Raw genomic sequence first — 13,103 nt, forward strand, 5'->3', positions numbered from 1 at the left:
TGCGAGGGGTCTTGTTTCGCCGAGTGATGCTGGAGTATGATGCGGCGTTTGCCCTCCTGGTTCCCTGGGGGGTCTCTGCGGAAGGGGGGTAGCAGCTTTGGTCATCCCTGTTGTGCCTGCTGTGGATGTACAGGGGTCCAGAGTCCCTTTCTTACTCCCCTGTTTCTTGGGGTAATGAGGGGTTAACAGAGAGTCCTCTTGTGGGTAGCTGTGTTCTGGGGTGGCCTTTATGTGAGGCTCATTATGTCCCCTGCAACTTTGATTCTCCTTCTGGGAGGGGTGGGCCCCTGCAGCTGGGATACTAGTGTGAGATGCAGCCTCTGGTTTTCTGCTGCCTGGCGTGCTCTCCCCCTCCCCCCCTCTATCTTCCAGGAGTCTGTCCTGTATGTAACTGTGTTCTGGGGTGGCCTTTATGTGAGGCTCGTTATGTCCCCTGACGCTTTTATTCTCCTTCTGGGAGGGGTGAGCCCCTGCAGCTGGGATGTGAGATGCAGCCTCTGTTTCTCCGCTGCCTGGCGCGCTCTCCCCCCCCCCCCCCCCCTCCCCCTCCGTCTTCCAGGAGTCTGCCCTGTGGGGCTGGATCGGTGCTGGGGGCTGCTGCTGCCGGCGTCTCGTCTCCCTCTAGGCTGCCTGGATCCCTGGGGTGCTCGGTGGGGGACCTTTCTGCAGCGTTGCTCCGCACCTCCTCCTCCCTCCCCCCTCTTACTTCTCTGGTCGGTCTGCGGGGCGCCATCTTGCCTCTCCCGCTCGATGTGGGGATCTCTTCGGGGGAGCGGAGGAAGCGCTCCATTCCGGGTCCGGATGTCTTCCGCGGGTGCTTAGGGGTCTCGGCCAGCCTCCTCTTCGTCATGCCCGGTCAGTGTTGGGTCTGCGGCGGCACACTGGTCCGTTCTGTCGGCGGGTCCGGCGGGAGCTCAGAGCAAACGCGGCTCACTCCATCGGCAGTTAGCCACGCCCCCCCCTCCTGAAATCATTTTTAAGGACCATTCACCTGCCCACGCCTTTGTCATTGGTGTCAATGTGTACTGTGACCACTTGGTCCTCACCAGCCCCTTCCAGTAATCTTTCAATCCAATCCGCAATGTGTTGAACTCAACCGCTAGGAAGACTACATACTGTTTAACGTTTCCGGTCTTTGTAGCTGATTGCCAAGTACCAGGACCTGTCTAGTATGCCCTGCACTCCTGTTCCCCTTCTTATTGGAGCAGACATCCTCCTGGCAGGCGGAAGCCATGTCCTACTGTAGCAGTGCTAATCCTGTAATAACATTCCCCTCATCTGCCAACTTCTTGGAGTGTGCTGGTACAGGACTAACATCCCTGACACTCTTCCCTCTACCCCTCCTTCTGTGGATTGGGATCAGTGCCCAATTCTGTTCCATAGCTGTGCATCATAGAGATGAATGGAAGATGTGCGAAGAGAAAGTCGAGCTACTGTCATGGGACCAACTTCTTGGGGTCAGAAGAAACAGAAAGCTTTCCGTTTGTTGTGTCCGTTCCATTAGTTTCCTTTTCTTTTTTTTAAATTATAACTGAACAAATAGCACTGCAGACTGCATGATTTATTTCCTTTTTATTTATTTTTAAACCAATTGAAATCAATAGGGAAGAAAACAAACATTTTATTTTGGTTTTAATTTCGTTTTCTCTGCTCAAAAACATAGCAAAGACCAATTTATGCCTGATGATGTTATAGTGAAGGTGTAAACCCACCCTCAATGTTAAGATAGCGATTCCACAAAAGGAATTTGAATTACCATCATTTCAGGCCCCTTTAGGTCACCTGCACACAAATGGATTTTTGCGGCAGGCATTCGCACCGCAGATCTGCAGCAAATACTGCTCATAGCATGCTATAGGAAATAGATTCTCACTGCACACTCAAGGAAACCAATTGCGATTTCCGTGCAATGTCTTCACGTACAGTTTCCATTGAAGTCAAAGGAAGCCAACCAATTTTTTTTTTTTAAGGTTTAACTTAAAGGCTTTGTGCAGATTCTTGACTTTTTCAGTCTTTCCACTTATGGAGAAATGTGGACATCTCCTTGAATGCCAGAAAACATTTTTTGCAGCTCCTGTAGTAAATTGTTCATCTTGGTGTCAGTGCAGTAAGTTTTGGTGTGTAAGGCCACTGCATATGGCAGAGCCGGAACCTGCAGCAGAATCCAGCCCTGACAACAGCCGGCATCTATGCGTACCTGTCTTTTCTGTTCTCCATCTGTATTGTGAATGGTTGCGGCAAACCCCCGTTGGACACGCGCAGTACAAATTTCATTTTTTAAATGTTTATTTTTCGCGCAGTGTCGCTAGGTGATGACGTAGAATCCGCGACCTGTCCGCTATTTCAATTGCGAACGGGCTGCAGGTTGGACGGCTTCCATTGACTTCAATATGGATATAAACTGGGAAATTAAAAGATGATTACCTTTCCTAACTTGTACCCAAGTTGAAAGGCCGCCATTTTGGACTTATGTCAGGTCTATTGGTTAATGTGTGCAGGTCGGAAGGTATCTGGGAAGTAGTAACCGTAAATATAATAAATTTCCATTTGCCTTTTTCAATAGGGAGTTTTATCAGGGAACTACAAAAAATACTAAACTTTAGGAAGGCAAAGTTCAATCAGCTTAGAGATGCCCTTAACTTTATTAACTGAGACTATGTTCTTAGAAATAAGAGGATAGACAAAGTTTTAAAAATTTACCATTCTATCTTAAATACTGTGGTTCATACCTTTACAGGAGTAAGAGTTCAAAATAGTAGAAGACAAATGTGGCTCAATAAAGATGCAAAGGGGACAATCAATAACAAAAAGAAAGCGTTTAAATTACTAAAACAAGAGGGCAGTGATGAAGCATTAAAGAGCTATAAAGGAAAAAAAAGGTGGAGACTGAGAGACTCCTTGCCAAAGAGAGAAAAACCAACCCTAAATGGTTTATGTAAAAAGATTAAAACGGTAAGTGCTGGCCCTTTTAAAAAAGTAATGAGGAATAAATTGTAGAGGGGGATGAGGAGAAAGCAAATCTTGTGAAATAGTGTTTCGTCAGTGTATTCACTCGGAAATAAAATGTCAGGTGAAATGCAGAGTGATAAAGTAAACTCTCCATTAAATATCACTAATCTAACCCAATGGGCTAATAAAATCAAATCCCTGCCGCTCTGTCCAGCTCTGTAGGAGCATGAGGATTTGTTTATTTGTGTTTATACAATCGAGATACTCCTTTTCCTGTGTGCTCCTCTCTTCGATGCTCTCCTTGTGTGTTTTTTTGAAGACTCTACCAGGGCTCTGTGTATTGGATATAATACAGACCACCTGTCACCACACGCTGGTTACCTACCAGGTGATTCCCTCCAATCAATTGAGGGAGTATTGAGATTGGTAAAAGGGAGGGGGTGGGGAAATTGGGGGATTAATGTAGAGTTTTAATAAAGTCAGACCAGGGCTTCCAGTTGGCTAGAAAATGATATCTTGTGCCCTTTTTCCCACTTTGCAATCTCTTCAAAGCGATAAACCTGGGCTGTTTGTTCGTTTTGCCACTTAATTGGAATGAGGAGTTTGGGGCTGCAGAGATTAAAAAAGTGGGGAGATTCTTGACAGAGGGCCTAAAATAGGAGAAGGGGCTCCATAAACGGATAGCTTTTGAGATGTGTTTAATGTCTCACCAGATATGGAGAAGGAAGCCACACCAGCAACCGTCTGCTGGATTCAGACGAACGTATATCGGCTCGGTTTTCACGCCGAGCCAATATACGGTGTCCTCATCTGCGGGGGGGGGGGGGGGATATGGAAGAGCCAGGAGCAGGAACTGAGTTCCCACCCCCTCTCTGCCTCCTCTCCGCCACTCTGCACTATTTGCAATGAAAGGAGGTAGGATGGGGCGGGGCTAAGTTCCAAGAATTAGCCGCGCCCCCATCCCGGCTCTCCCCATTGCAAATAGTGCAGAGGGGCAGAGAGGAGGCAAAGAGGGGGCGGGAGCTCAGAGCACTGCTCCTGGCTCTTCCAGGCTCCCCCCCCCCCCAGAGAGAGACGACTTATAGCGGCTGCGCGTGAAAACCCAGCCGATATACGTTCGTCTGAATCCAGCCTGAGAGTGAGTTTGGGGAGGTTAACAAGAGTTTTGAACCATTTTGTGAGCAGCTTAAAATAATTTTCTTGAATATGAACACATCTATTAGGCCTTCTTCAGATGAGTATATGCACAACTTCGCTCACCTCAGCGCAGTATAATTGCGCAGCGAAAGAGGTTTATTTGGGCATATGTCTGCACATAGCCCTGTACATGTTTGCATGCACAACACACACCTGCCTAATTATAAAGGCTAGTTAGCCTAATGAGGTCCAAAGGTGTTCTTTTCCACACAATTGTGTGCAGTATTTCACGCATCCCCTTGAATATTGCGTTCCTCTGATAGACTTCTATGGGGTTCTTTGGTGCACAAATACGCAGGAAAATAGAGCATATTAAAGTACCCATTGACATCAATAGGTTCTATTCCATACGTATTGCGTGCAAAAATATGTCTGGTGGAGAAGCCTTTGAAGCGATGAAACTTGGTAAGTATTTTATGTATTCAGGAAAAAAAACTGTTTTTCAAGACTTTCTCCCATTCTCTGCATTACCAGGGTTTATTAGGGGCAGAGTAACGTAAAAGCTCTTTCATAAGAACTTTGATAAATACATAAGACACATCCATATATCCAAAAATCACAAAAATGTGGATATAATGACTATATATGTAGTCCAGGAAATGCTCATACCCCTACAGCCATCCTCACCGGGGGCCGTGGTGAGTGGTCCCCAGTCACATGATAACCATTATCCAATGGATAATAGCGATCACGTAAAATTGAAAAAAAAATTGAAGTTTAATTTCCCCTCTCTGATGCGATTGATGAGGGAAGATGAAACTTTTTACCGGAGGCCTCCACATTTGAAACTTGATGCGAACCCCCTCCATGGACCTTACCCGGCTTCTGTGCATGCGCCCGCCGGCAAAATATGTGACACGTGCAGGAGCCAGGGAGGGCCCTGGAAATGTAAAATCTCCTGGCTCCCGGCTACCAAAGGTAGAAGAGAGCCTGGAACAGTGACCGGTGGCCTCATTGAGCAGTCCCCGGTCACGTGATAAAATGTAGCAATTTACCATTAGGCCAGTCTCACGCGACCAGATAGAAATTGCAGATTGCACATGCGTTTGTAATATGCTCGCATTTGCTGGTTGAAATTACGTAATCCACTCACAGAAAACAGCATGTTCTATTTTACACCTAATGTGATGTGCAGTACATAAAAATAACCCTACTGATATGTATTCAATTTAAACTTTTTAAATACCCCTTTGTTACCCAGATTAACGGATAATCAATGGGTTCTATTCTCTGCATATTGCTTGCGTAAAATTTGCATGCAAATACATCCGTGTGAAGGAGTCCTAATTTATGAGTCTGATCTGGGGCCTCAATTACTTTTGAGATCTGATCTGGGTCTGCATTCTAGATTCTGAATTACTTTAGGACTCTTGGGTCTGCATTAAAGGGGTTGTCCCGCGAAAGCAAGTGGGGGTATACACTTCTGTATGGCCATATTAATGCACTTTGTAATATACATCGTGCATTAAATATGAGCCAAACAGAAGTTATTCACTTACCTGTTCCGTTGCTAGCGTCCTCGTCTCCATGGTGCCGTCTAATTTCAGCGTCTAATCGCCCGATTAGACGCGCTTGCGCAGTCCGGTCTTCTCCCTTCTGAATGGGGCCGCTCGTGCCGGAGAGCTGCTCCTCGTAGCTCCGCCCCGTCACGTGTGCCGATTCCAGCCAATCAGGAGGCTGGAATCGGCAATGGAACGCACAGAGCCCACCGTGCACCATGGGAGAAGACCTGCGGTCCACCGTGGGTGAAGATCCCGGCGGCCATCTTAGCAAGGTAAGTAAGAAGTCGCCGCAGCGCGGGGATTCGGGTAAGTACTATCCGGTTTTGTTTTTTTTACCCCTGCATCGGGTTTGTCTCGCGCCGAACGGGGGGCCTATTGAAAAAAGAAAAAACCCGTTTTGGCGCCGGACAACCCCTTTAAGCATTTATGTGTTCTGCTTTTATTTTGAGTTGTCTGAGAGTCTGAATTTATTTCTGGGTCTCCTAATTTAGGAATATAGTTTGGGTTCTGAGTTTATTTTACAGTGTGATGGTCGGAATTTATTTTGAGGTCTGGGGTTTATGCTTTCCATGATTCCATCCTGCATTTTCTACTTTATTTGATTAGGTTGTGTAGTACAGTGTTCCAGCATGCTCTGCTCTGTGTTTGCAAATAAGGAAGATTGAGCAATACCTCTGCAGCACCACCTATTGGATGGCAGCATTCCTTCAAATCAATGTTTGACTCTTTAACAAGTCTTTAAAACAAGGATTAGGAATAGGAAGCCAAGCCAAAAAACTATACACAGACCGTTGTTTCGGGGTGTTTCCTCCTCATCAATGTGCAGTAGGTTTCTGTCTTGGCTAGTGAGAGGCCTGTGTCGTGGGTTGGGGCTGGTTGTCATCCTTACGGAGAGCACCTAGGTGGTGTGTGGAGACACCAGAGGTATTGTTTCATCTTCCTTATTTGCATATATTACACAGAGAAGCATGCATGGCCTTATACGTCTCATCACTCACTTCCCAGGTGTCTCCACACAACACCTAGGTCCTCTGCCTAAGGCGAAACGACAACCTGCTCTGTGTTATGTTATTATACAGGACCTAGCTCCACATGTGTAGGGTGTCTATAATTTACAGGGGTGGAATGGAGGGTGCCATATATAAATGTGGCAGTTGTAGAAGCAGTGATGAAACGAACACAAGGTGGGCTGTACATTTGGCAAATGGACCAACTGGCAGCCAGCCTTACAATTCTTATTAATTACAGCTGCTTTCTGAGTGTCTAATCAAACATTTCTAAATACTGTCACTGATCAACCCTTTAAAGTGGTTGTACCAAAATCTACGAATGGGGAATAACTTTATGATCAGTGTGGGTCCAATCAGTTGAACCCCCACTGATCCCAAGAACGGTGGTCCAGTCGGTCCTTGCACTACAATCATTTGACAGCGCTGGAGATTGCTGAACGCTTGTACTCAGCAATTTCTAGAGCGGTCATTGAAATTAATAAAATGTTCTTGGGATTCTATACTTACCTATTCCTCACCCGTCAGTCTCCTTACCAGATCTTCACCTCCCCTGCTTCAGAGATTGCTCATGCGAGCTGTCTCTGAAATAGATTAGAATTCCTTCCTAGGCAGTGAACGCTCCGGCACAGGAACTTGACCATCACTAACCCGGCCCGAAGGAAAGCGAGGAATGCAGCCTTTATAACAAGCCAGCCAGCATGTGGTGAGTTGACCTGGGACACTGCAGAAGCTTGGCCAGAAGAAGATCTGCTAAGGAGACTGATGGGGGAGGAATAGGCGAGTATAGAATTTTTTTTTTTTCCCCAGTCGTCTCCACGCCAGCACCAATTGAGATTGCCTCCTCCTGGTAGGACAGGAACATACTGAGAGGTTAAAAGCTCCCCCCCTTCCCCACTTTCCTCAGTGTCTTCCTGTCCTACCAGGAGGCAGGATTGCTGAGAGGAGCTGGTGGAGAAGCCAGCCCGAACTACTTACCGGCGGATCAGAGGGCAGTGGCTCAGCCTGTCCTCCCTTCCAAGCCAGATGACTCCCGGGACGCCACATGGGGTGGTAACCCCCGGGCCAGGTTCCTCCCGCGGTGGCCCATGGGGGGTACAAAGCGGGAGCCTCAGTCCCCCTCGTCCTCCAGGCAGAAGTTGCGGCGCTCCAGGAAGCCCTTTGACGGCAGGGGGCGGGGCGCCACGTCATCGCGCCTGCATCAGGAGCGGAGGGGGCGGGGCTTAGCGCAGGAGCGCGAAAATTTAAAAAATAAGGAACCTGAGAGAAGCCAGAACAAACCAGCATTACAGGTCTCAGCGTGTCTGCAGCACCGGTACAGAAATGAGTGCTCCAGCCCCAGAGATAGCTGAAACTTCAGCCTCAGCGGCCGTAAGTAGCCAGTGCGGCAAAAACACAATGCAAATATCCAGTATGTTGTGTATGGAAAAATTGCATATTTACCCGCAAAAAATGCTTTGTTTGTCAGGGGGATAAAAAAGACATCCCCCCCCCCCCCCAGAACAAAATTGCGAAAATGCGTGGAATGCGGGACGAGACTGCCAGCCACGTACCAGAGGCCTCTATGCAAGGCATGCATGGCTAGGCTAGTCAGAGAGGAATCGGGGGGATTCCTGGAGGACGTTAGGAAGCTGGTGAAAGAAGAGGTTAGATCAGCCCTAATGTCACAGTCGGCGCCGCCAGCTAAACGCCAGAAAAAGGCGTATGTTCCCGATGAGCTTTCCGATTCCGAGAGTTCTATCGGATCGGAGCAAGAGGAACAGGCGGCCGAGGAGTCCTCAGACGAGGAGGGCCAAAAAAGATATTTATTCCGTCAGGACGATTTAACGGAATTAATTAAGTCGGTCAGGGCTACACTAAAAATGGAACAGCCCAGAGAACCACGCACACTGCAAGATGAGATATTCGGTGGACTAGGGGAGAGGCGCAAGCATACCTTCCCTGTCCACAAGAATATCACTAAAATAATTCAGAAAGAGTGGAGGAAACCAGATGCAGGCTCCTTCTCCGCTAGAGGCATAAAAAGAAGATACCCACTCGAAGAGGAAGTTTGCGCAAGCTGGGAAGAGGTACCTAAGGTAGACGTCCCGGTGGCCAAAGTAGCCAAGAGGACGACTCTTCCCTTTGAAGACGCCGCACAGTTAAAAGACCCCATGGATCGCAAGGCGGAGGGCCTTCTAAAGAAATCATGGGAGGCAGCGGCAAACATACTTAGGCCAGGGATTGCAGCCGCTTGTGTGGCGCGGACCCTGGGGGTATGGTTAGAACAGCTAGAGCTTCACCTAACCAATAAGACGCCGAGGGAGCAGATCCTAGACTCCCTTCCGATCCTGCGCATGGCAGCTAACTTTCTAGCGGACGCCACGGCCGAAACTGTTAAACTTTCGGCGAAGGCCTCAGTCCGCTCTAACTCAGCCAGAAGGGTGTTATGGCTGAAATCATGGTCAGGCGACCTGGCCTCAAAAAATAAGCTATGCGCCCTCCCGTTCTACGGCCAGTTCTTGTTCGGACCGGACCTAGACAAAATTTTAGAGAAAGCAGCCGACATGAAGAAGGGGTTCCCCGAAGAAAAACCACAGAGAGGGAAGACCTTCTTCCGGGCTCCAATGCAACAGCCCGAGGCCTACCGAGGCAAGGGCAAGACAGGCCGCTGGAGTTACCCCAAGGGGGGCAGAGGAAGGAATATCCTCTTCAACCCCCACCAGGGAGAGCTGAAGCAAAGACCCTGACGCCATCCCCGTAGGGGCAAGGCTGGGGAACTTTGTGGATCAATGGGCCGCAATCTGCGAGGGCCCATGGATCCCAAAGATCTTACAGCAGGGATACCAGATAGAGCTGGTGTCCCTCCCCAGAAGAAAATTTGTTATCACGGGAGGCTCAAAAAGACAGTTACACCTACTAAGACGAAGCGTGCGCGACTTGCAACAACTAAATGCAATATCCCCCGTACCGCAAAACGAGGAAACCCAGGGCCATTATTCCAGGCTCTTCCTAGTAAGAAAACCCTGCGGAAAACATCGGTTGATAGTAAATCTGAAACCCCTGAATACCTGCGTCCGATACAGAAAATTCAAAATGGAAACCATCTCCTCAACGATAAAGTTGATTGCCAGAGGAGCCTACATGGCATCCATCGATTTAAAGGACGCTTATTTCCACGTACCGATCCACAAGGGGTCTCAGAAATACCTAAGGTTCGCAGTGGACATGGGCCAAGGAATAGAGCACCACCAATTCAGATGCCTGCCCTTCGGGATATCCTCAGCACCCAGAATCTTTACCAAAATTATGGCAGAGGTAGCCGCCTACCTGAGGAAAAAATCGATCCTAATAGTACCCTACCTGGACGATATTTTGATAATAGCAGAGTCCAGGGATCTCCTAACAAAACACCTGGAGATAGTGCTAGAGCTTCTCCAATCGTTAGTATGGATCATAAACTGGGAAAAATCCAGCCTAGATCCCGACAAGCAGAAGACGTTTCTGGGAATAACGCTCAACTCAGAATCGCAATGCTCCTACCTGCCCGGGGAGAAAATACAAAAAATCCGAAGAATAGTCAAAACCTTCCTACGAAGACGATTTTGCACAATTCGGGAAGCAATGTCTCTCCTGGGAAGCTTGACATCATGCATTCCAGGAGTGGCATGGGCTCAGGCCCACACCAGAGCCCTGCAGGCCTTAGTCCTATCCTCGTGGGACAAAAGGCAGTCCTCCCTAGGAGCAAGAATGTACATCCCAGGCGGGGTGAAAACATCCCTGCGTTGGTGGGCATCCCCAGAGAACCTGCGGAAAGGAGTTCACTGGCTACAAAACCCAGCCACCCACATCACAACGGACGCAAGCGCCTTGGGATGGGGAGCGCATGTGGGGAACCAGCTCTTTCAGGGCCCCTGGCCTCAGAGGACAAAAGAACAGTCCTCAAATTACAGAGAACTACAGGCAGTATGGCAGGTTCTACAGCAGTTGGGGAACTCGCGACATATAAAGATACTGTCAGACAATATCACCGCGGTCGCCTATATACGACACCAAGGGGGCACAAGATCTCCCGCCCTGCAAAGCATCACACAGAAAATTTTTCACTGGGCAGAAGGCCGGATCCTCTCGATCACGGCAACCCACCTGAAGGGGACGTTAAACCAAAAAGCGGACTTCCTCAGCAGGAGGCAAATAGACCCAGGAGAATGGTCCCTCTCCCTAGAGGCATTCAGAATCCTGACCAACCGGTGGGGGACCCCACAGTTGGACCTCTTCGCAACCAGGGAGAACGCCAAAGTAGGCAACTTCTTCTCCCTCCGGCCAGGGGATCGTCCGACAGCAGTAGATGCCCTAGGCCAGGACTGGGGACAAGGGCTGGTGTACGCCTTCCCTCCTATACCACTGATCCCCAGGGTTATACAGCATTTCAGAACCCAGGTATGCACACTAGTCCTGGTGACCCCCTTCTGGCCGAAAAGAAGCTGGTTCGGTCCTCTAGCAACATTGAGCGTCCAGGACCCAGTCACCTTGCCTACCTGGACAGATCTCCTATCGCAGGGGCCACTGAACCACCCAGGCCTAGACAAACTCCATTTAACGGCATGGCTCTTGAGGAATCCTCACTAAGAGAGAAGGGATTCTCAGAGAGAGTAGTAGAAACCTTAATGTCCAGTAGAAAAAAGACGACCCACCGGATCTACCAGAAGGTTTGGAGAAGGTTTTCCTCATGGAGACAGGGAAGGGATCGCGGGGAGTCTATCCCTGACACTCCGCTAATCTTAGAGTTCTTGCAGGAGGGCCTAGAGATGGGCCTCTCTCCAAGCACCCTAAAGGTCCAGGTCTCAGCCCTTAGCGCCATATGTGACACAAAGTTCGCAGACAACAGATGGGTCAACAGGTTCCTAGCAGCAGCAACTAGATTGCGACCTAGGCCCATAAACCTTTTTCCAGACTGGAACCTTAATTGGGCTCTAAGGGCCATGACAGCGGCACCGTTCGAACCGATCGAGGCACTACCCATAAAAATGCTTACAATCAAAACCATCTTTTTAGTAGCCATCACCTCCGCAAGACGGGTTAGCGAGCTACAGGCCTTGTCCATCCGCCACCCGTTCATGAGAATCGCAGACACCAAACTAGTATTTAAAACGGACCCTGCTTTTTTGCCAAAGGTAGTATCAGACTTTCATAGGTCCCAGGATATAATAATCCCCTCATTTTTCAGTAATCTAAAGAACGAGGAAGAAAAAACCCTAAGCTGCCTGGACGTTAGGAGAGCAGTCCTAGGCTACATAGATGCAACAAGCCACTGGAGACGGGACGACAACTTGTTCGTCCAGTTCAGTGGCCCAAATAAAGGTAGCAAAGCAGCAAAAAACTCCATAGCCAGGTGGATCCGCCTGGCCATCATAGAATCCTATATGGCCCTCGGGAAGGAAATCCCGTTAGCTCTTAAAGCCCATTCCACAAGGGCAGTAGCATCCTCATGGGCCGAACACAGCTCAGCCTCGGTCGAACAGATATGCAAGGCCGCAGTCTGGAAGAAACCCCATACGTTCGTGAAACACTATAGGGTAAAAGTGCAGCAGGACGAGGACATGGCCTTCGGCCGCAAGGTCCTCTCGGCAGCAATCCCACCCTAAGAAAACTTTAGTTGGTACGTCTCAATTGGTGCTGGCGTGGAGACGACTGGGGAAAAAATGGATTATACCTACCTGATAATCAGGTTTCCAGTAGTCTCCACGACAGCACCCGTACCTTTTCCCCCTAAGAAAGCAGTATAGTATATAATTTCCAAAAAAAAAGAAAAAAACCCCGGTTAAGGGAAGAATTTTAAGTTGAGCTCCTGCCCCGGCAATTCGTTAGAATCCACTGAGGAAAGTGGGGAAGGGGGGGAGCTTTTAACCTCTCAGTATGTTCCTGTCCTACCAGGAGGAGGCAATCTCAATTGGTGCTGTCGTGGAGACTACTGGAAACCTAATTATCAGGTAGGTATAATCCATTTTTTTTTTAAATTACAAAACCCCTTAAGGACACGGCCTGTTTTAACCAAAAGGACGCAACGATTTTTGGGGACTTTTCATCTTCACTTCAAAAGCCAGAACTTATTTTTCTGTCGACATGGCTGTATGAGGGCTTGAATTTTGCATGGCAAACTGTAGTTTCTATTCTATTCTGTTTAATTTTTAAATTGCTACCATTTTGGGGTACATACAGCTTTTCTGATCTTTATTGCATATCTTAGGAGGCAAAATGTACAAAATAATTTTGCCTCCATTTTTAGTTTTGTTTTTAACGTTTTTTGCTGTGCAGGATAATTAGCATGTACAATTCATTGTACAGGTCCTTACGGATACAATGATACCAAAGATGTGGGATTTTTTTCAAGTTTACTATACAAACAGGAAAGTTGTCTTGACGATCCTGTTGTCCCTGGATCTGACAAATTCTTGCAGCTGGCTTCTCC

The sequence above is a fragment of the Eleutherodactylus coqui genome, chromosome 6 (genome assembly GCF_035609145.1).
Source record: "Eleutherodactylus coqui strain aEleCoq1 chromosome 6, aEleCoq1.hap1, whole genome shotgun sequence".
Taxonomy (NCBI): Eukaryota; Metazoa; Chordata; class Amphibia; order Anura; family Eleutherodactylidae; genus Eleutherodactylus; species Eleutherodactylus coqui.